The sequence below is a fragment of the Melitaea cinxia genome, chromosome 16 (assembly GCF_905220565.1).
Source record: "Melitaea cinxia chromosome 16, ilMelCinx1.1, whole genome shotgun sequence".
NCBI lineage: Eukaryota > Metazoa > Arthropoda > Insecta > Lepidoptera > Nymphalidae > Melitaea > Melitaea cinxia.
In genome coordinates, this window is record NC_059409.1 from 5,712,337 (window position 1) to 5,738,751 (window position 26,415).

Sequence of the window (26,415 nt, forward strand, 5' to 3'; positions counted from 1 at the left end):
CGAGTCTGATTTCCACCAGTGATTATTTCCATTCCTAAGGTAAAAGACCGATGCGCGGGAAAAAGGAAATAAAATTCAAGTCTTTTGTAATAATATGTAAGTCATGATTGTTCATGAACTACTCCGACTAGCACGGTCGATATTCGGGTGGCTGTGACCACAACCCTTTTTGAGGGCTAGATCCGCGCCTGAGACTAGCAAGTTTGCACTGTAAATTAAACGTAACAAAGTATATAAGCATTTATTGTAGGAAATAATGTGAAATTTTATCGAAAAGCGTATCCAATTGTTTATCCAATTGCGTAAAAATCAAAACATTTCGGTAATTTATAAAAGTAATGTGTAAAGTCCCACAAATTACAAGGCTCATCATTTCATCATCATTTCAGTCTATCACAATCCACTGCTGGACATAGGCCTCCACAAGTTTACGCCAAAGAAGGTGTGAACTCGTGTGTGTTGCCCATAGTCCGCGTGTCCACGCTAGGCAGGCGTTACAAGGCTCACACAATTGATATTGTATATGTTTTAATATGAATATCACAGAAAGATGTAAATTAAAATGTAATAATTTCGTTACTAAAAATTTAACACCTTATTCTTCTTTCTCTTAGTTTATAGCTTTGCTTTCAACCGGTGACAAACATAGTTGTATACAGTAAGATAAATATATTTACACGATATTATACTGCAGCTATTGGTAAAATCTTATTAGCAACTTCAAAAAAACAAATTTAACGGGCAAAACATAACCGCCTTTTTGATGTTGCTTAAATTTAAGCGATTGAATTATGAGCCTGAATGCTCGTACAAAGTATTTTGAGTAATGCTAAGTATTTAGCTGGATAAATTAGGTATTTAGACAAATTAAGGTCAATCCGCTTTGACTTGATGATTGATCAGTTCTTATTTGACGATTCAATTGCATGAATCTTTCAAAGAAGATGTGAATAAAATGAGAAAATTATATTAAGCGTTTGTGTAAAAATATTTGTATCGATGTTTTATTTTCCTTGTCTTAAGGGTACGGAAAGAAATAAAATAGGTGGCATTTACATATCAACAGAGTGTTCGATCAGCCTAAGTGATTTTTGGTCTATCGATCAAATAAATTCGGTTAAGTGTTGTTAAGTACCCAAAGACAGATAGATTCCGAAATTCCAAAGTTACTAAGCGCTTTTTCTTTTCCAACTGCCGTATTATTAGTCAAGTTTCCTCTTGTCGAAGATAATTTACAAACATACCTTGGGCGGTTGTTTGTTTCACCCAAATATATTTTGTACGGTTCATTATAGTAATATGATACTTGGAACACAAGATTTAAGGTTGTTTATTGATAAAATAATTACCGTTCTATGAAAACACCAAGGATAAATATTTCATAGCATGAAAAATAAATTCCGAATTGTAGTGTATTCATTTTGTTCATTAAAAATTGACCTATTTTATTAAGGCTTGATACTTTTGATATTGCTTTTATTCGTCTTATATATTTTATGCTCAGTTTATTTTTGTGACAGAGATCAGAGAGATCAAAATATATTATTATTCGAGAAAATATCTTTGACTACTTTTTACGCGTAAATTCAAAGGTCAAAGAATAATCGAAATTTCGACTCTAAATCGTTATTTTTGGTTCAGCGACTACAATTTATTTATTTGAAGACGTTTACGCAAATAACTTTACAACATTAGAAACCGAAGGAAATTTGCAGAATTTATGTCCGGAAATTTTAGAATAGTTGATATTTTCCTAACGAGTCGCGAGATTTTATTTGTGTTAATGTTTAGGGCTTATGTGAACTCTAGCGTATTTTTTTTAAATACGATTTTTGTTAACAAACACAAAAAAAAAGATTTGGTCGGTAGAGATGTTTTTAAACTAAATTCTATCTCTATTCTTTTATTGTTCAGTCGAAGTTACAGACGTGAGAGTAAAATATACAATTTTTAGAAGGGAGCGCTATTTTTAATTTAATAATAAAGACATAACGGTTAATAATATCAGTACGTAATTTTTTATCTTTTATACCTATTTGTAAAACATTTCTTTGTACTCAACCTCACACGACGTCGGTCGTAATGAAAACAAAGCTTCCTTAGAATTTATACAAATGCCTTTTAAAGATCGCATAACAGTTTAATATTATCATAACAACGTAAACCGTCTGTTATCAACATATAGAAGCGACTCATAGCTTTTTATATGTTTATATTACTTTATATTATAGCCCTAATGTAATGCTATATAAAGCATATAATAAATGTTTCATATTGTTATTTTTAACGGTTAATAATAAAACACTATATGAGGGGACAAAATTTCGTTAAATTATTTTAAGAATATTCAATTTTTACGAGTAAAATATACATATTAGTAAGATTAGGACTAATATGCTATTCTGAAAGTAATTGAAATTCATGACTTCGTGGCGATTTAGATCTGATACGACTTCAATTAAATGATAAATGGCGGGGATTATATTTATGACCGTTTATTTGCATTCAGGTAGTCTACACCCACACATTTAAATATGTTCAAGTACGCTTGTTACGTACGTTTACCTTTGAGGTAAATATCATTCTAGTAATTTTCACTTTACATACTTTTTTTGGTATAAACTTATTATTAGTAACTTTCAGTCGCCCGTGACCTTGGCGTTTGCAACGTCACTGAAATATCGGGAGTTTCAAAATAACAATTGTGATAAGTCCGCACGAGTAAAAGTTTCATCAGTAATCACTACATAGTATAAAACAAAGTGGCTTCGAAATAGTACCTATAAAACAAAGTGGCTTCGTGCTGTCTGTATGCTTAGACCTTTAAAACTACGCAACGGATTTTGATGCGGTTTTCTTTACTAAATAGAGTGATTCTAGAGGTAGCTTTAATATATAATACAGGTATAATATAGTAGAGGAACAATGATAGTTTTTGCACTCGTACGAAGCCGGGGCGGGTCGCTTTTGCTATTAAAGACAAATAAGACACAATTAAAGTTAAATCTTACAGTATTATTGAAAATACGGTTCCATCTTTTTTACGTCACTCTAATGACCAAATTTTTATAAAATTAATTATTAGTAGGAAAGTATTATGGAAAAGGAATAAAAATAATGGAAATATTCCGCTATTCTGAAAAAGATCCAGCTTAATTACGTGCTTCTTCTTTAAGAGGAAAACAACAAATATGCATATTCAAGAATTAATAAGAGGTGTCATTTTGGTAACATCATTTTTTATTAAAATAAGGGAAAAGTTAAATCTGGCAGCGTGATTCCAGTTAATTGAATAGTTTTTTGGTCGATTCTCTAAACTGAGGTGTGACTAGTTGTACAGCAATCTGTCTACTTAACATACCAGTTTTGGATTTATAATAACTAGTGATCGCCTAGTGGTCGAAATTTGACCATGATTAATTTAAATTATAAATTTGAACATTAAACGAAAGACATGGTAGTGTGTATTTTTTATGCATAAGTTTTAAAAAAAGTTAGCATTCATCACTCTTTCTCTATACAAACTATAAGTGTGCAAAATTTTCGTAACAAGGGATGCAAAGCTTTTGCTTCACGTATTAATATACAGAAGATTCTAATTCATACATATATTAATATGAAATTAAGATTTTGTTGTTTAAAATGTTTTGGATGTCCATAAATTTTAAGAAGGGTTTTACATTATAAGTATTTCCTTAACGCTATTTCCATGAACAACACGTTCAAAGTACATAAATATTACTACAAAATTACTTAAAGCAATACACATAAATATTTCTCTATTTCTCAGTAATCGTATCTATGAACTGACGTCACAGTATTGTTACAGTGTTGAATACAAATACATCTTATTCAGGTGATTTAATATGAATAAATTTTACAATCAATTACCGAGTTATTAATACAATCGACTTTCCTAGCAAGGTTCTGACCTTTAATGAGATAAATGTGTGACTAATTGCAAATACTATATCTTTGTCGTTATTTACTACTGTCACAAATAATGATAGTTTAAATAAGACAGAGGTTACATCAACGTTAAGTGATTGTGAAGTTTATAGTTTCCTTAAAGAAGGTTATGATTTATTTTATATTTTTAAACTTTATATTATATGATATGTGTTTAAAGGTAAGACCACCTTATCAACGTAGCGTATCAACATTGTTACTGCTATTGTTCTAGCTACGTCTCAGCCAGATATTACGATTGCTTTTTGCGTTTAAGAAAATGATAAAATTTTAAAGTAACCATTGCTATAAATCCAAATTATTTTTGAAGCAATATAAAACCTTGAAGAGGATAAATTGAGTTTTTATCCTTTAGACTTTATTGTACTTATCGGGTTTTTCTAACAGTATTTTTAATGACTGCTCGGTTACTTAACCAGTATTTTTTTTTTGTGTTAGACAGCCTGATTACAAAGGGATAGGGTATTCCATACAATAATATGTCAAGATATAATTTTGACTGTGTGATTTTCACCAGTCGTATATTTTATTATACTGGTACAGGTTTTATTTATTGAATATATCGAGAGAACTCCTTTGATAAAATAGCTTGGTACATGAATCTATATGAAATGTTTACAGGTTCGAATTTGGGTTATATAAAAAATAAAAAATATTTGTATCAATCCGGCTGGCTGCTAATACTGCGTATTTTAATGACGTATAGCCGATAAAACGACATGAGAATATTTGGAGGCTTAGAACTATCTATAATAACCATTACCAATTATAACCGTAATTACGCTGAGTACGAATACTGATTCGTAATACTTTTTTATTGTACGTCACTTAGCTAAGTACAGTCTTGAAACAATCGATAAGGAAACCTGCTTAGCAACATGTAATAAGTATGTTTCCGAATTTTCGCAACAGTGTACTAATATACTGCAAATACCTACACGCAAAATGGACAAAGGACAGCATATGCGTTTCTCATTTATTAAATATACTTTATATTTTACTTATATTGTATTATAAATTGTAGAATAAAAGTGTTCAAATAAACAGCTCCTTTATATTTGTCATAGAGATATTTATTTTTCAAGGTCGTACCTGAGACAATTTTAAAAGAAAAAAAACTTTCCTTAAGAAAAAATCCATCACGTAGAAAAGTTCACTTAGAGACAACGAAAACTTCGTGCTTCAAATCTCGATATCTGAAACTTTGTTTTAGATGATTTCGGTTTCGGCAAGAAACTTTATTTTCAAACTGTAATTGTTCAAAATTTTTCGAACATAGATTTACAGGTCATCATCGGAGATTTTAATCAGCAGATTTAAATTGTGAACAATTAGTACCAAATAGTATGTCTACTTCAAGAAACAAGAATTAAAACGTAAAATATATATTTAAATCAGCTTAAAAAAATCTTTAATTAGAGTTTCAAAAGGAACAAACACCGCTTGTTGCAACAATGTTTACTTAATTCTTTTTACCTTTTGTTGTGTTGTTGTTTAAAAGAATAAAATAAATAAATAACCTTTTCAATTAATCAATAATAATCATATGACTCTTATACTTTCCTGATTTATCTATTCTCATTTTCTTGTTTATGGAGTAAACCGCAAGTAAAAAAAAAAGATCGAGAAAATTCCAAATGTATATTTTCAACCAGTTTTCTTGCCATTCGTCAAGGGAATAACAGATAACATTGAAACTTTCCTAAGTAACTACGCTATAAAAACAGTGCTAAGCGCTTTGTGAAAAAAAAAAATGATCAAAAACCGAATAAATTTTGACGTATACATAAAAATATTATTTCTGTATGAGAGTTCCTAAACTCGCCAAGTCAGCCATGTAATACGAGTAGATATAATATAACGAGGATTATATATAACATAACGAGGATAACGAGGATTAGAACAACAAGTTACATCGTCTCAATAATATTATATCTCAATTATAATTTAAAATATCTCAAAATATACTTGAAAATACATCCCAATTTATAACAATAATATCAGTTGCCATGTGAAGTGATTGAAATAATAAACTAAAAATATTTTTTTTAAACAAGCTTTACATTAAATGCGTAAAAACATTAAGTAAATTTCTCCACCAAACTTTTACTATCAACATATAACGTAATTACATAATTTTTATGATATATAAGCTTGTCGCGAGATTTGGGTACTCGTATTTACTTAGTTTTGAAAGTTATACAAATCCGCAACAAGCAATTGTGGATTAAGCCCTGTCCCTTGTCATATATGGAAAAGAGGTGTTTGTCAAGCAGTGGGCATTACAGGCTTAATCATTATTCAGTTTAGTTTAAGACCAATAAAACAAATATACGTCTTTTGTCAATTATGGATAAACTACGTTATAATGACAACACATTGGCGCAGTGGTCGGCAGCACTGGTTTATGACTGTTCCGCTGGCGGTTGTGGGTTCGATCGCCGCACATAGCATATATTTGTATTAGCCTTCCACAATTTTCCGTGGTCTAGGCGTGTGCAGTGTGTGTCTGAGTTATGCTTGTGTATTGTGCGTTGCGTTTATTTATAATTACTAGTGGTCGCCCAGTGGTCAATACTCGACCATAATTAATTTAATTTATAAGTTTGAACATTAATAAAAAGAGTATATATGTGCGTGTGTCAAATACATGGTAGTAGTGTGTAATGTTTTTTTTTTTAAATTAATTTAATCTATTTTTTATGCATAATTAAAAAAAATGCATTCTGCACTCCATCGCTATATAAACTACAACTGTGTGAAATTTCAATTTTCGTAAAAAGGGGTACAAAGTTTTTGCTACACGTATTAATATAATTATTATGGATTCTTAAAAAAAGACTGTCAAAATATTTAAACTAATATAATATTATAAATATATTCTTGTTGACTTCATTTTAATTTTATCTTTTAAATAAGGTCAATGTTTTTTTAATGACAAGTTAATAAGTATTAAGGAAGACAATATTTTAATAGTAGATAACGCTTATAAAATACGTAATATGTATTATGATAACTCAATCTTGTAACAACTGGTATTAGTTATTATCTTACTTCGATGTACTTAAATTTCTATACTAAGAAATTTTCAAGTAGGTTTAATTTGTAAAGGATTTGCAGAATTCTTTCTATCAATAATGATATAATAATTAACAATCATTGTTAATTTATTTTTTTTTTTATTGGATACAAATCATACTTTCACAAAATTAAAAATACGATAGCAAGTAAACAAACCATTTTTAATATTATTTAAAGATGATTGATTATCCTATCTTATGATTATTTTCAATAAGCTAAGTCGTTTATCTATATCACAATAACATACTCTGTATTAATATAGTGTAGTAATAATAAATTATTGAAGTAAAATCATTACAACTACAGCGCCAATAACACAATTTCTTTTGCAATTTATAATAAACATTTTTTGTGAGAAAAGCTTTATAATTTTCGAACCGCAATGCTAATGAAAATACTTAGAATGTTAAATAGCTTATAATAAGAAACCTCTTTAGGCTTTTTAGGGACTTTAATTAGTATACGCCAACGTTAAAAAAATATTATACAAAGCCATACACCCAAACCCGAAACAAATACTTTTAAAATACAAATATCTGCCCCAAGCGGGAATCAAACCTGTGTCCACCGTTAATGTAACTTTTTGCACAGAATACGACGACTAATATACAATCATAAATGTATGTACATGTTTGTTCATAGTATCAATAATGGCAGAGATTGCTAAATATCTTTTTTTTTCAGAGATTACTAAACGAAAAACAAAGTGTGTGTAAAACCAAAAGTTCAATATTATTTCTAATGGTACAGGATGAAATGACGAAATGGTTCTTCATACTAAAAGTAAATAAAGAGAAATGATAGTACGTTATGAAAAGCAAATACATAAACGCATATTATGTATGTTCAGTATCGGCAAAATGTTATTTAAATACTAAATTTATTAGGATACGTCAGAAAATCCCAAACCTATCTTTTTTATTAGAAAGCTATTAAATTACATAGAAGTACGATAGGCTGTAATAGTTAAAGCTACAACTTGATAACAAAAAAAGAACCTCATACAATAACATGGTTGCAACCACACAAAAGATGTCCTGCATTTACTAAGTTACTACAAAATACATGTAAAATATTCGAGTAAATTATTTTAGCTACCATGATTACATAAAAACGCAGATTTATGATGATATTAATGCGGTTACATTATATACAATGTTTTGTTTCGCCTTAATTTAGTATAATATATTGATCGAAATTAAAAAAGTACAATATGCATTCATTGTGTGTCATATTAAATAGGTATTCGACTAAATAAAATTTGTATTTTTCTTAAATCGTACGTATAGAATGATTTAAAAAAAAACTATTAAATCAATAATAAAAAAATTGTAGAATAAATAAAAATAAAAAATAAAAGTATATAAAATAAAATTTAATTAATATAATGTAATATAATTCTTAAATCTATAATAAATACATTTGTATTTTACAGCAGACAATTATTTTTGCGCGTTACATGTTGTCCTCTCCGGTAAATAATTCCCCGAAGTCTTTTGACAGATAGTCAGACAGATTATTAGTACTGTGGTTTAGTATTTTTTATATATGGAATCCTAAAAACAAAACTAGATCACAAAATCTTTGTACGTAGTATATTTTATGATGTAGAAACAAATATTAACCTAGTATTGGGCTAATGTGGAGACACCGAAACCTATTTAGCTTCATATTAGAGTTTATATGTACTAAAGAAAGTGAGACTTACGTTTTCATTATATTTTTGGTTGTAAAACTATATTATAATAATAAAATTGTGGCTTATAGACATAATCTTGTGTGGAAACAGACACTATACAATCATAAACGCTTAGACTATGACATAGTTATATCTGTATGGCCTATAAAAATAATTGTCACGTACGTGTGCGGGAATAATACGTCCTCTAGTCAAAAACATTTAAATTTGTTAACTATATACTAGATAAGTAGATATTAATTCATAACCGAGCCCATTCTTCAGAAATAAATTTACCACTTGAAAATTTAGTCATATTTAGTCCGGACTTACGTGAGCCTGCAATTGTCTGGCATGGATTAACATGTTCTTATCCAATGGGTCATCTCAACTGTATGTATACATACGCTCAAGGATCATATGAGTCTCCATCGGAAAGCCGGGCATTGACATATTGTTAATCTACATAAGCCTTCTGTGGCATTTATATTCTAGTGTCTTTGCTTACATTAAAAACAATAAGTATACGGTCGTGGTATCTAAGTTATCAGAATTTATAATGTCAATACTCGTTCGTAATTTTCATAAACTTTTAAAAAAATAATATAGACCAAGAAAGTTTTTTTGGGTGTTATGTGATATTTACGGCAATTGAGAATAATTTTTAATGTATTTTATTTAAGCGCCTGAGGTTCGCAAAAATTTTGATAAGTGCCAAATTTTTTTACACAGATGATATACTCGTAGTATAAAGTGTATAAACGAAGAAATATTAAAGTAATTTTTTATCCAGAAACCAATTTTTGGTTTTTCTTATATATTTTTTTTTGTATTTTTACTATAATATTTGAAGCAGCTTTACCTGATGTAAGAATGTAATAAATGTACGTGATATTACGTGTTGTATTTCATTATTTTATGTCATTGAACACACGAATAACAGGAAATTGCCTGACGCTTAAATTAGAATACTTTTAGTAAATAATATAAATATCATAGCGAGTCATAAGATTTCTTGGTAAGAAGAAATAATAGTTATTTCATACCTTTAAAATCGCCCATAACTGTCGCCGATTGATAAATTAGATTTGTTACAAACCAACGAAACGATACGGTCGTAAAAAAGTGGTGTGTGCTCTGGAGATCACTATAAATTGGATTTTAGGAAAGCTGTTTGACCTTCCACTTTACCTTGATCTCCGAAATGAAAGTTATTTTATATATAGCAGCTTTACGATTCAGTGACTGTTACCTCTAAATGAAATGCTAGCTTGCTTGATATTTTTCAGTTCTTCCTTGGCCGAATTTTAGTTATGAAAAATCTTAGGTATTTTTTATATTTATGACGATATTTTGCTGAATACAAGTAATGATATAAATTATTGCACATGCGCCAATTTTTTTTAAATATAAAGTGGTAGTTTATTCAAATACGCTTCTTACAGAAATTTAGAGTCCAATTGAAAGATAGATTGGTTATTGTTGAAGCCTTTAAGTATGTACATACATAGCCAATAAACATTCTAAGAACCTGAAAGGGGAACATCAACTAAAATGTAAAATTATGATTTAAAACGAAAAAACTAAGTCTGTGACAAACATAAAATAAAATAAAAATATTACTGTCTCAGCTTGGTGTATTTATGGTGTATATAAAATAGGCAAATTGATAAGGCTTACAAGGTTTAGTTAAAACAATATCGTAAAGAAATTGATGTCACATATGCTTCACTAGTTGCGTGAAATGTGCGTTCGTAGAAACCAGGTCATTCTTCACAGTAGGATGGATAGGAACATAAAAATTTACCATCACAATTTATATTTTTATAAAAACATTAGTAGTTCCCGTTCCCGTATAAAGTTTGATATGCTTTCTGAATAAATTAAAAAAAAATATTAAGAAAACCAACAGCGTTTCAATTAATACATACTATAAAGAATTACAAAAAGTAAGGCCAATAACATGCTTCCATTTATAATATTTATAAGTTCTTAGTATTAGTTCTGCTCGTGATAATTTTTGTAGTTTATAAATTCTCTTAGCTCCTAAATATTTATGATTTACAGAATATAATAGGACGGAAAACTTAAGATTTCGTAGGTACTATATTTTAAGAGAGGTTTAGGACTTAGCTTTGAACGTTTACTGTATAATGTCCTATACCTAGGCAGTATGTACCAGGGCGAATAGTTTAGGATAAGTCTCGTCTAAAACTTAGAGTACTTAGGTACATCGTTCAATATCTTAACAGAATATAGGTACGATGGCGAAAAGCGTAGGATTAAGATTGTCTGACACTTGGAGTAATGTGTTCAGATACTAGAGTGCATACCAGGTCGAATTTTCCTCCAATACTTTTCAGTTTCCAAATAACGTTAGCATATGTATAAAGATGATAAAATCTAATGATAATTTTTGTAAATATATCGCGTACTCCTGAAAATGTTATATTTCGATTATTTTTTAATTTACTACGGATGTCAAAAATTAGTGAATAAATTGGAGCATATAATATGTGCAACGAATTTTTAATTGTCGCTGTTTAATTATCCTTGCTTTTTTGTTGAGCTTTCATTGATTTTAACGTTTGTATTTTATATTGTAGTTTGTACTAATTGTAAATACAATTTGTTTTTCTAATGTATAATCTCACAACTAGAGTAATAGGGAAGATACAAATAAAAGTCCTTGGGTCGCAGAATGCTTCCATCTTTTTTGTTTCCTTCCTTCCGTTTACCCTATTGTCCATGCCTTGCTTTCGACCCTATTGCCTTTTATAGTGTACCGCACTTATTAACAAATATACGCTATATAATATAATACTTATCTTTGAACAAAATACTTTATAATAATAAAGGATAGCTATAATAAACTAGACATTGTCAAAAATGTAAGTCAATTCGAAAAACGAAATATTTACCATGTTTCGTGTTAGCCGACAGTAGTTAATAGCTTGCAATAGTGCCTAAATGTCAGAAAATGACTAACAAGATTTTGAAAAATATACCGTTTTATATAGATCATTACAATTATAATACTTGTATTTATTATTACATGAAAAAAAAAAACCGTGACATCATATATACCGATAAGCCAATTGTAAGACGTCTATGTTGACTTTGTCAATATGTCGCCATAAGCAGACGCTGTCAATATGTTGCTAATATGATACGAGATTTAAGTCATGACTGTATAAGGTGCAGTGAGGGCGCAATGCATGCATAATCGAACTTTCATATAGTCATCATTATAATTATCATTAGTCATATTGTCATAACGATCTATGTCATTTATGGTAAATGTATACCAATATACCTAATTACCTTCTTAACGGAAATCTCATTATACAAATAAATAGTCAGTGAAAGTATTTTTATAATTACATTATGTTTTTTACCAAAAAATGACGGCCTAAATATAATGCGTAAGTACAAAAGTATTACTTAATATGTAATTGAGTAATATTAATGAATGAATTAAATGTGTTCATTGTTTCATTAATAATTACGTGAATTTACTAAATTGTGAGTCTAATTAGTTAATATTAAAGAATTCTTGTTTTAATTATAATATATTTACTAATATTATTTTACAGAAATTTACTTACTAATTAAAAGGCACATCGGTAATAAAAACCTTATGTCAAGTTAAATGTAGCTAATAAAAAGTACATTGTACATTTTGATATTTTAAAATGTTTTAATAAAAATGACCATTAAAAAGGAAAATGTAATTATATATTTTGTTTTTCATATTGAATTGAACTAGTAAAAGGGCCTACTACATAAAACTATTCCAAAGTTATCGTCAACGTTACTTATTTGAAATAATTTTTAATATAAATAAATTCAAATTGACCACCTCTAGCTGTGTTAACATTAAATAATTTATATATAACTATAAAACAAAGTTCACAAAATACTACTATTCTTGATACTTATTTATTTGGTTTAATCATTCTGAATTGAAATGTATGATAATAAATCCCTACTAATATTATAAATGCGAATGTAAGTTTGTTTGTTACGCTGTTATGCAAAAACTACTGAACCGATCATCATAAAACTTTGTGCATATATTTTTGGAGGTATGAGAAATATCATAGGAGGCTTATTATCAAAAAAATAAAATTCAATGCGAGTGAAGCCGCGGGTAAAATCTAGTACAGTATAAATTACATATACCCATACATAATACCACGAATGTTTATAATAACTTGACTATATAAAATATTTCTACCTTTTATGGATCGTTATAATCCATTTCAGTAAGTTAACCGGATATCCTAAATTCGTTAAAGTTAACCAAAACTGCGGTCTGTTGCTGAACAAAATATAAATGCAATAGGTACCTATTTGAAAGCTGTTTTCGTTACATCAGGATTTTTTTATTTGGTTTAAATTTTAAATTATTACTAAGTACGTTTGTTCATATTTATTATTACAAGCTCAATAATTCACTTAATATCTAAATAGATTGAAATTTAAAATTTTCTATAGCTTAAGGGCTTGTTAGACAAAAAAAAATCAGGTAGTTGTAGCCAGATGTACGATTTGAGTTTACGTTTCAAACATTTTTTTTTTACTTAAATAATATAAAATTTGGTTAAATTATTTTGGAACAAGGCGTATATTATAAATTGATAATGATATGGTAGACATTTATGTAAATTGAAATTATTGCAATTAGTTTTTTTCATCATGAATACCGTATAACAACTTACGATTCCATTTTTAAAAACTTCATTAAAACAATTTACACCATACCAAATTATATTTTTTGTAATATCGCTTAAAAATGTATTTAATGCGTGCAACTTTGTTATCTATAAGATGTAATGAAATTTCAAATCGCTCGTCGAATAGTTTTTGGATCAAATAATTGCATTAAGTTACCACAACAACGTGCGCACATACTAAATTATACGATCGAATACAGCCGTGAATATTAGTGAGCACTTACCAAATTTTCACTTTAGTAAAATAATCCAATATTACTCAGTCCCAGTCAAATGTTTTGTCATATAATGTTTGATTGACTTAAAAACACTTATTAAAGTATAATACAACGTTGTCACTACGATAATCCGAATCGTATATTTTAATGTCTCGCTCATCACAAATATTTAATACAAAATCACTTTGTAATGTTTGTTTATAAAAATAAAAATGTTCGCGCCAATTTTATTTTGCACGAATATACGTGCATCGTCAACGACGGTATTTGTCAAACTGCGAATGTCAGAACAACACTGACATAACGTATCAGTAGCGCACAATGCGCGCGCGCATTGTAAAGAAACGAGTAAGCGGGACGGATGACTCATTTCTTCAATGCCGGCTGCGTCATTCATAAATACTGATGCAATTAGCTTTAGGCATTAGACTTAAGAAATAAGGTTTATATTCCCATATCAGTTTTTATAAGATAGATTTCTACAACTTACGGCTTTATAAGGGTTCCGCACCTAAAGGGTAAAACGGGACCCTATTACTAAGACTCCGCTGTCTGTCAGTCCATGCGTCTGTCACCAAGCTATATCTCATGAACCGTGATAGTTGATATTTTTGTTGCCGCTATAACAACAAAATAGTATTAAAAAACTAGAATAAAATAAATATTTAAGGACGCTCCAATACAACAAACTTGATTTTTTTTGCTTGTTTTTTTTTTTGCTCGATATTGATAACGGCAACAGGTAGATGCTTAAAATATTCACAGAATATTTAGTTATATATGTATATTAACTTTAAAAATAAATACTTAAATTAAAATAAAACAAATATTTAAGGGGAGCTCCCACACAACAGACATGATTTTTTTGTCGTTTTTATAGATAATGCTACGGAATCTTTCGTGCGCGAGTCCGATTTGCACTTGGCCGGTTTTTTTAAATGTTGTGGTTCATTGATGTAGTCGAAACTTAACAGATTCTGACGTCACTACGATAGTTTTCGATAGTTTAGTATGACGAATTTATGCAAATGGTTAACTTCAAGGATTATTACTATTTTATTGATATGCTTTTGATTATCATGTTAATTAGAAATACGATCTAAATTGTTCTTGATATAATAGAAATATTTCAACGCAAAATTTCTTAATTTTTTTTAGAGCTGTCTATCATCTGTCCCGATATTCACCTAATGTATAAGTTTTCTTTTACTTTAGAAATTCGATTTAACTTAACCAATCTCATATCAATTTCGAAAATAAATACACTTTATCCTATGTCAACTTAAGAAATTGATCTTTTATAACAAGAAGATTTTCCTTGTCAGATGATCCTTTGTTCAACCCAAAAATTCCAGATATAAGATGTTCAAAGTAACAAAAACACTTGATTTGCCATTCGTTTAGAGTTTTATCTTTTACCCTAAACTCTAAGTCGTAAATCTGAGTCAGTATTGAGGTGAGATGTTGTAGTGATATACGACTTCGTGAGTTAAATAATGTGTTGTTTTCTTCCTTCTGACGTGTTCCCGACTGGTCTGGGGACGTGGAAAACGTTTTATCATGAATTATATCATTTCAAATATATGTTTATGTAATATTTTGTACTTATTTACCATTTATTGGCAGCAGACTTCTAATATGATATCTTTTTCTCTTATAAAGGATACCACTCCAAGTTTCTGGCTTACAGAGATTTAGGAGATGACTTTTATTTTATAACTCTAATTAATAAAAATACCGGAAATACATATCACAAATAAAATACAAAATATATTAACGAAATACGATTAGTTTTATATATTTTATACTTAAAAATTATAATAATAATTAATTGTATATATTAAAATAATTAATATTAATTAATTAATATATATTAAAATTTAGCTTAGCCAATTACTTACTCAGTATTTACTTCGCAATTTGACAGACTTAAACGTATTTAAAGTTTGAGGATTGTTACTTTAAAAATAGACATTGATTGCTATTTATAAACTGACTGTAGTAAACTGGACAAATAAATCAGCAGACACATTTGCTCATTTGAATAGAAGAGTATTTCTCGAATGTTAAGACTGAGCGAGTTTACTCTCCACTTACAGATGTACAGGACTGTAGCAATCTTTGTGAATGAGATAAACGATTGTAACTTATAGTACAGGATATTTCTTACTTATTAAGATTTTACTGAGATAGAATGAAAACCTGAAATATATTTTAACTAATGAAGTTTTCACCCCTATCCATTACTCACTTATTTATTTATTATTATGTTGACTGTAATAATTATTTCGTTTTTTACTCAAATATTAGTTACTATTTATTTCTTGTTTGCAACCTAAAAAACTAATTAATACCTATACTCAATCAAGTTTCTGTACTGTGTGGCTACGGTACTAAAGAATATAGCCACCCCCCTCTCTTCCCGTGGGTGTCGTAAGAGGCGACTAAGGGATAACACAGTTCCGCTACCACCTTGGAACTTAAAAAGCCGACCGGTGGCGGGTAACCATCCAACTGCTGGCTTTGAAATACTCAGGTCGAAGACGAGCTGCAGCGTCTTCGGTGCGACAAAGCCAGTACTGCGGTCACCAACCCGCCTGCCCAGCGTGGTAACTATGGGCAAAACACATGAGTTCACGTTATTTTTGGCGTAAACTTGTGGAGGCCTATATCCAGTAGTGGACTGTATAGGCTGTAATGATGAATCAAGTTTCTACCGAAATTTCCTTTCCATTACACTCCTTTAGAGATAAAATTTCTGCGAATATTTTCTGTTGAGTATTTATTTCACAAGGTAAGAAAATAAAATATTTTGGCAAATAAATTTTATAGTTTAATAGCGAACGACATTACATATGATCAGGTTTATGTTAAGATAATTAAATTTTAACTACAATGTGAATAAACGTGTATTTTGTAGTAAATTAATTCGGGCAACCTATTAGATTACAATTACACAATTTTTTTTGTAGTAATTACTCAAGATATCTATAGTTATTACGATAATTACTAAATGTTTTAGCAATTGCCGACTTATCTAGCACGTAGGTGTAGATATATATAATTGTATTTGCTCGCAAATGAAAAAAAACCGACTTCAATTACATCGACAAGTAATACAACGTAGATCGACGAAAAAATAGTCAAGTAAATACGCGTTATCAAATATTACTCAAAAAGTAGTTATCAGATCTCAATAAAATTAAAATGTGACCACATGATAAACATCTGCTTGCGATTAAATTAAAAATTATCAAAATTACAACGGTATTAATAAATTAACGGTACACCCAGTAAAAAGTTATGAGGATTTTCGAGAGTTTCTCTGAGAGTTTCTGGTTTCCTTATCATGGTACCAAACTAGGGATATCCTTATATATCCTTTCCAACAAAAAAAGAATTATCAAAATCAGTACATCCAGTAAAAAGTTGTGTGGTATGTGTATAATACAACGTAGGTCGACGAAAAAATCGTCAAGTAAAAACGCATTATTAGATATAACTCGAAAAGTAGTAAATAGATCTCAAATAAATTTAAATGGGACCAATTGACACACACCACCTTTCGATTAAAACAAAATTTGTCGAAATCGGTCCACCCAGTCAAAAGTTCTGAAGTCACATACATTTAAAAAAATACGGTCGCATTGAGAACCTCCTCCTTTTTTGGAAGTCGGTTAAAAAGAAAAAGAAGACATAAAATTTGTGAAGATATATGGGAATGTTGGCAGGTCAATCGCCTATGTCTGGCTTAGTATTCGTATAAGACCTAAAGATATTGTCGCTAGACCTAAAACTATTTTATTATGTACTAGACCATAGTAATAAAAACCCCAATATATGACTGAATAATAAGGTAGTTTTGAAATATTTTTATGGATAGAGCATTTTGATTATTTTTTGGCTAGAAGCACTAAGTAGTTCTGCTAAGTACGGTTTTCATGGATTTGGCTTGACAAAATAATAACACTTTCGTTTATACCTTATTATACTAATGTTTGATTATGAGATGTAATGGCGTTAACCTGTTATATGTAAGTATATAATTATAAACGAAGTTTTAAAAATATAAACACATGTTGATAACGTTTGTGAGTCATTTCTTATCTATCTTTATCTTTATCTTTTGAGGTATGAACGGAATGTGATTCTTAGCTAAAGCTGATCATCGAAGAGGATAAAAAGTCCTAAGGATAAGCGTAAGGGTTGCTTCAATGATTTCTTCAAATCAATTAAAAAACGGTGTAACTAGAGTCTAAATCTACTTGGAATTAATGAAAAAAATTCAAAAATTTCTTAAGCACTCCCAATACATGCTGATGCATCGTGTCATTTACTAATTTTGTATATTAAAGATAATAACAGTAGTAATAAGTATTTTAGGCATTTCGTAACAGTCATTTTTAATGGTTCAATTTTGAAATTTCTTACACAAGACAACACTCCTAAGACAAGTTTACTTTGAATAGGTGTTCCTAAAGATATACTTATATACCTATATAATAATTATACATATTATAGATACTTTTTAATGTAAAAAAACCAATAATAACAATAATAATAAAGTAATGTAAAATTGGCAGTGACTTGTTTATTTGCTTGCTAAAACAGATATCGAAAATTTAATTGAAGTTCTTACAAAATAGCTTTTAGGCTATCAGTCTGCAAATAGAGAACTTAGTTAATCTAATTTTAGTATTGGCGAAACAAGACGAAATGTACACGAGAACAAATAATTGTATTATCAATAGTAGGTACAACTGGATTTACTAATGTTTTAAAAACAAAAATCTAATTTTCAAAAATTAAAACATATTAGGTTTAGTAAAGATTTTTTCTTATTAATTTCGTCTTATTAAATTAACTTTCAGATTTTTATAAGGAGACTTGTACACGGATACAATTGATTGAATTGGAGTAATCGAAAAGTGTGATTCGCAAATCATGAAATAACTGAATCTGAGCGTTTACTATTTTCGGTCTTTGTAAATGGGTGACAAGGAAAATAAGAAACTAGCATCAATTTTGTTTTGAAATTTCCTTACATATGTTCCATTAAAAACACAACACATTTTTTACAGAAAAAAAACCGATTGCATTACAAGCTCGCCGATACCCAGCACAACTATAAACCAAATAGTTCGAAATTTGAAGAATATGAAATTTAAAATTTTACTACTCGTTTTCACCAGAAAATAGTGAAAAAAAAAACAGATTTTGTGGTTATAAAAATCACTGTTTTTAAAGAATAAAACTGGTGTTTAACGATGTTTGCGATGATACCAATAATGAATATTTAAAATACGGCGAATTTTTTCAAGTTCACGTTTTAAGTGTAATACTAAAGTTGTAAAATGACTGAAATTATACTAAAAACATGTAACTATAGTGAATAATAAAGATAGAAACTGAAATTGCATTCTAACTAAGAGTTAGCTGAGTTTCATTATAATATGCAGTTCATGCACACAAGCAACTAAACGACTGTGCAGTGTGCATATTTTATGACGTTCATGCGGTTTTATAATAAAAATGCTGGTCCATATATTAGAGTTTTAAATATATATTTTTATATCTTTTAGAATCACCCTCCTATAAAGTATACTTACAATGTTTACAGATAAAAACTTAATTTTTTGTCTGTTTTTATACTAAAAAACAGTTTTTGTTGCGTGTTTGTATTTTAACACCTTTATCGGTTGTCGCGGTGGCGTAGTTCGTGGGTTGCTTTCTATGTCAGAATGCTGGCTTCGATTATTGATTAATAGCTTACGATTACTCTCGACGATCGCTCTGGTGTAATGGTGCGTGTCCTGTATCGGCAGCATCTAAATCTAACGGTCACGGGCTCGATGCCCGCTCGGAGTGGATATTTGTGTTTATACAAATATTTATTTCCAGTCTGGTTGTTAGTCCTTGTGAGTCTCCCCACCCTGTCTCAGAGAGCACGTTAAGCCGTCGATCCCAGTTGTTATCATGTACACCTGATAGTAATTGTTACTCATGGTATAGAATATATCCGCCAACCTGCAGTAGAGCAGTAGAGGAGAGCAGCGGCATGAATTAAGCTCTGATTTTTCTCTTACATGGGGAAAGATTCGAACTTCTGAAGCGATTAGACTTAAGACATTTAAGACCTTTTTACTTAAGTTGAATGAAACCCTAAATATCACATTTAAGGTTCTCTAATAAAGGCAGTTAAAATAACCGCTAACACAAAAGCTAATCGAGTAGCTGTAAAGTAACAGGTGTAACGAATTTCCATTTATTCAAGTTTTGAACGAAATGCGGAGCTTAGATAAAATGATTTATCAATCGACGAGGAATGTCCGAAAATTTGCCAAATAACTCAAACAGTATCATTTTCTTAAAACTCTTTGACAGAATAATTCCTAAATAGACAAATTGGTTGGTCTAGCCCACCTGGACCGTTGAACAAAATTAAATGACCACTAACAGCTTTTGTTGATAAACTTGTCAATCAATTCAACATAAATATCATGCGTTGTTACGACATTTTACGTTTGAATAGTGTGGACATATTAGTTTGCCTGTTTAATAACGTGATTGCTTAATGATTGAACAAAATGATACAACGATAGTCAATTTTATTGACAAACTTGCCAAGAATACCGACGTGTAATATAACATTTTATTTTAAGTGTCGACAAATGAGTTTACCGATCATTGCATGATTTCGTCTAGCCCCCCCGGGTCCCGTGACACAAATTCGACTGGATATAAATGTCACATCACCTTGAAATGAAGTGTTACCCGCTATTTGTTTATCAGTCCCCTCGCTCTTTAATAAGGATGTTGAACGTTCCCGCGCTCTCCGCACATCATAACTTCTTTATTAACCGCTCGCGTTTATCTCGTGTACATGACGCTTGTTATTGATATATCGGAAATGGATAGTAATAGGAACAAAACAAATTATAGCTCTTAAATAAACTTAGTTTCCACGCAAAAAGGCTAAATATCTACTACTACTACTACTCATTGTAATTGGAGTGTCTGTTTGTAATATTAATTCATATGTATGTATATTCATACTAGGTAAATATACCAAAATAACATTTTTTATAATTTTCTCTCTATCTTTCTGTCTGTCAGTTTGTTTTGGCTAATCTCCTAAACGGCTGGACCTATTTAGACGGGAATTTCACTGGGAGACATCTGATGTAGTAAGGAGTAACTTAGGTTACTTTTAGGTTATTTATTTATTTATTTATTTTTATTTTTAGAAATTTATTTATTTTATAACTCTGCAAAATGGAAAAAAAATTTTTTTGTTTAAATTCTATGCGCACGAAGTCGCGAGCATAGATAATAAAAATAAATAATAAACTTTGGAAGCTCGTATTGTGTCTAGCTGTAATAGAAAAGGTATATATGTTACGCTCAAAGATCGAAAACGCTCATTGAGCGGAAAAATAGCTCACAACGCGATGTGGTCACAGTAAAACATCCACATAGCGAAATTCGTGTTATGGCTCTAATGAAAACGCGCACGACGCGTTGTGGCAATCAAAGAAAGACCAAATAGCGAAATTCGTGTCGTGGCTTACATGCTATTCGATCTTAACGCGTTGTGGCAATGAAGAAAAGCCATGACGCGTTCTGAGCATTCATTGTGTTAACCATATCACGACGGACAGGTTGTAACTTGTCGGTATCGGCTCGGGTGCAAAGACGCATTGAAACATCAGTTTTATTCATTTCTTTTCTGTTTATGAGAGTGAATTTTAATGTCAGCGCTAATTATGACGAATAAAAAAGGAAATTTCTCTGTGTTGAAATTGGTACTAACGTTTTAGTTACAAGTTCCTGAAGTTGATAGAGGGCGTGCAGCACCCAAGAATGTTATGTGTGTTGTTATGAACATTAATCCATCAGGTCTCTACCAGTTAGGAAACAAGGAAGGTACACTCGATAGACTTTATGCACGTAATGAATTTACACTTTCTGAACCCAACTTTATTAACATTTGTGATGTGCCCTCAACTTCATAGTTAACACTTCGCTCAGCATCTATGTTATCGTCTGGAAGTAAGCGAGGGTTTATAATGTACCACTGCAAAAGATACTGTATTGATAAAAAGTGCAAGTGTCGCTCCAAGAATATAAAATGCAACTCAAAATGCCACAGTAATAGTTCATGTAAAAATAAATAGCAATCAAATACTTATTTTTCACAATTATAGTTATTTCTAATATAGGTACATTGTTGTTGTTTATTGGTGATCAATAAACATTTGTGTTAAATATTTTTATTTCTTGAAAGAATTTTAATTGCCATGAAAAAATTAAAACCCTTATCATTTTATGTGAATTATGAGTAATTTACAAATGATATGAATATTTTGTGTTCGGTGATTTATTACTTAATACATTGATTTGTTTAAATATAAAGTAATCTCAATAAATAATAAATATCGTTTCATTTTAATTTATATAATTATATACTTAATATATTTGATAATGAGAAACACGCTATGCCGTGATTTTATAAAATGAAAAATATTTCTTAAGGACATCTACCAAAACGTTTTCGGAAAGTAGTGTGCGTTGTAATCAAATAGTATTCCATACGCGTCATAGCTTTTCTTCATTGCCACAACGCGTTAAGATCGAATAGCATGTAAGCCACGACACGAATTTCGCTATTTGGTCTTTCTTTGATTGCCACAACGCGTCGTGCGCGTTTTCATTAGAGCCATAACACGAATTTCGCTATGTGGATGTTTTACTGTGACCACATCGCGTTGTGAGCTATTTTTCCGCTCAATGAGCGTTTTCGATCTTTGAGCGTAACATATACATATATTATGCGTATAATTAAAGTTTAAAGAGGTTTGTTTAAATAGAGATATTGTTTAAGCTGAACTTCATAATACTAATCACATATAATAGAACATGTTTTAAAACACTAATTTTAATTTCTATGGACAAATATTTTTTACGAAACATTAATTATTTTAAATATTTAATAATTCGCAATTCTGTTTCACCTTTCATTTTATATTTTTTGAACGAAAATAAGAAGAATTTAAAATCTTTATCGTAAAATAAAAACTCATACAATTATGTATGCAAAAGCCAAATATTTTCACCCGGTTTTATGTTAAGTTTGAGTAGTACATTTAAAGTTTTGCATACTTCATATTAAATTCATGAAATTGTTAAGGCAGATTGTAGGAGTATATACAAACAATATACGGGCATGTTTTAAATATAATATATATTTTCTTAAATGAAACGAAATATGAGATAAATGAAATGCTTTAAAACTTGAACAATATTTATCGTAATTTATATGTAAATATTATTTTAGACATTCAGTAATTACCGTTAATTCGTTATTGAATAAATCAATGGGGTTATAAATACTCGTGATTTAATTAAAGCTATCGGCACATATATTGAGCGCTGATCTTCAACCTGCGTAGAGAAGACCACCAAAGAGACCCAAGATGAAATGAATCCAAGGTAATTCGTAATAAAACAATGATTGGTCGGTCGCACTTCGCGTCAAAACTATTACTCGTGCGCCTTTCGTGATTGGTTCCTTTCCCTTGCTTCAAGAGCGCTAAAACCTTAGTGATAATAATTAGAAATTTATTATTTTATTGACATTACTTGTGACGTAATGGCTACCATCAATACATAATATTGCAACGCAACCTTAATTTTATGGATATAGACATTAGACGAGGACTTAATATTTACATGTTATTATTTATTTATCTTTATTATAGAACTATTATTAGTCTGTTACCTTTTGTTTGTGACTCCTGTTCGATATGCAAAGCGATCCTCACTCTGTAGCCAAGCGCTTAATATCCGTGCCGATAACTATATAAAAAAAAAAACTATATTGTAACTATGTTGCGTATTTGTGACAGAACAGTCGTACAATAAACTTTACTCATAAATAAAATGTTTTAGTATGTTACCAAAATAACGTAATCATAACGCGCATACTACGTACAAGTACATTTGCCACAGCTAATTTATAGCTATCAATTAATCAACAAATGCTTTGAGGGAGTTAAATTTCGAGCCTTTGGTTAACTATCTGAAACATATTGATTAATGCACCGACATAGTGGACACCGACATTGTGCGGTAATGAAGACTCTTGAAATACTCCTGAAATTGGGATTTCACTCATTAAATTGAGCCACAGCGAACGCTTGGACTGATGAATATATTAAAATATCTTTTATTTACTTTTTGGGTTGTAAATAGTCTGTACCGATCTTTACGCTTTATTCATTCGTAACAATAGTCACGTAGTCGCGTTGACTGCTCAGACATACTTGTTTCAGTAAACTAAACTGCCATAAACGATGTCTGAGCTTTATTTTGCTTTGATTTAAAATCTGTACAAATAAAAAAAAATAGAATGTGTCCTTAAGATCGCACGGGAGAAGTGAAAACTTCATTAGCAATCATATTAAAGTAATAACGCAATGATTTCCCAGTAAACCCGATCGAGCCTTTCACCGTTCAGCAGTGAAGAGTAGCTGTCTGTATCTTTCTCGCTCGAGTACACACAAAAAATGTGTGTGGTGCCCCAAAAGAAGTTTTCACTTCATAATAATTAAGGATACTAAACTGCCAGGTATTTTGTCACAAGACTTGTTTATAGGAAAATCTTGTAGACATGACTAAGCTGAGTGACAACGTCACTATTTTCTTAACGCAAATAGACGTAGGTGACCTGACGAGAAAACATAGAAAGTCTTTATACATTTTTAGCATTATTTAATAGTAAACTTTACAATGTACAAGAAAAAACGCTTGTAGGTGTGTCGAAGGGAACTTTGAACAGATTATATATAATTAAACATCGCAATTTTAACTTTATATTTCACAAGTCCAAATTTTAAATAAATTAGAATTTAAAGTTACAGACCAAAAGAATATTGAAATAGACAGGTAAGATATTTGACATAAATATAATAATCAGTTTGACAAAACGCTAATACCATAGTTATACAGGTACAAATAAACTATTTCTGTTACATATCCTTGTTGTCTATGAAATGACTGAGAATGATTTTAAAATGAAATACGAAATATATTAAAATTTACTGTCGCGAATCACGTTTAAACGTCAACATACCACTAAAAAAATTTCAATCTAAAAGCAATTAGGTAATATCATTAATTTCTCATTCGTCATTTCATTACGTTTATACGCATGATTCATCTAGTCATAACGGAAAAGCAAAAGCTTTCGTGAAGTTTAAAGGCCTGACACATTAACAATTCGACGCCCCCGTGCAATAAGTCGGTAATCGAAAAATGCAAATTTTACAGGAAAAATAATTTACTGTTTTCTTGAATAACTTTCTAACCTCTGGGAGTATTACGGTCATTGATATATCAAATGAAAGCTAATTTTTTATGAAATGCTTTTTTATCACCTGATTTAAATTAAATGCACCCTGTCGGCTGCAATATGAAAAATAAAATTTTACAGTATCGAGAAAAGTGTCATTGTTCTGCAATAGTAACTAACGGGATTATTGTGGAAAATTTATGAAGAGTGTTGATTTGTAACAGCATACTATCGACTTTTATAACGTTTATTATTATTATAGCTGGTGAACGTAATATATCTTAACCAAGTTATTCTAGTAATTTTCTATATGCAAGAAATACCGTATAAATAAAATACAGTACTAAATAGAAAATTTAACAACAATTTTTTCATATTACCGTTCATAACAAAAAAACCTTTGAAGAATATTAAACCAAGCTTTTTATTTGAAATAAATTTATAATTATGAATTTAAACATTTTTATTATATTTAAATACAATTTACATAAATTATAGCCAGAATCAACGATATAAATGGAATATAAGAAACACATATTGAATAAGACGATTAACAAAATCAGTGTGAAATTCTAAATAAAAAGCAATACAAATATAAATTTAAAAAATCAACAACTATCCTTTTCATTTCTGTCTGTGCGTCCTCATTTTCAGTAAATGATAACGACTTATAAAAGGAATGAAAAAATCACGAGATAGTGCCACTTTTACATAAACTCATTAGATCTGTGTGTAAAGCTTTGGTGAATGGAATGGGCTGGTGGTATACTCGCTGCAATTCAATGATACCTGGAACTATAGGTGTAACTTGTGTTCGTTAACGTCCTCGCCGTCTAATATTTAAAGTAGATTGTAGATTAGTATCAAGTTCGAAATATACGTCTTTAAAATTGTATCTAAAACAGTTTATTTTCCCGCAAATGTATCGCTTTAACCTCCATTACGCCCGCCCAGTGGATTATCTCTCCATCTTTATCTCGCCGCCAATTATTAGGTTCTATAAGTTGTTTAATATCATAGATATCGGATTGTTCAAATTTTTCAACACAATACTTTTCGCCAGTTACTTTAGAGTTCAAAATAAAGTTATGGTCCGGAGGGAATACCACTTTATTCTTTAAGTTTCTTTCAATACATGGAATCTCTCTCATTCTGGCTATGTCCCGTTTCAAAAAGCCTGTGGGTAATAGAAATGCCTAGTAATTTGGCAGCATAAAGATATAGAGCAAAAATATATCTACTTTTATTTTGCCCATAACATCCAGCAGAATAAAGTGAAATGTGGTAATGCCATCTTCGTGGTTAGTTTAAAAAAAAATTAGCAAAGCTATTAGCTACCTATTTCCGTACTACCTCTTTTTGCTATTTGGAAGTGCC

General features: G+C 30.0%; 1 long non-coding RNA gene across 1 annotated transcript; it reads right to left on the bottom strand.

Annotated features, from left to right (window-relative positions):
- Positions 1-922: 922 nt before the first annotated feature.
- Positions 923-25,895, bottom strand: LOC123661037. Its single transcript, XR_006744275.1, has 4 exons — positions 25,828-25,895; positions 25,310-25,318; positions 5,660-5,671; positions 923-932 (listed from the first exon to the last, which is right to left on the bottom strand). It is a non-coding gene; the product is annotated as an uncharacterized LOC123661037 (long non-coding RNA).
- Between the last annotated feature and the right edge of the window lie 520 nt (positions 25,896-26,415).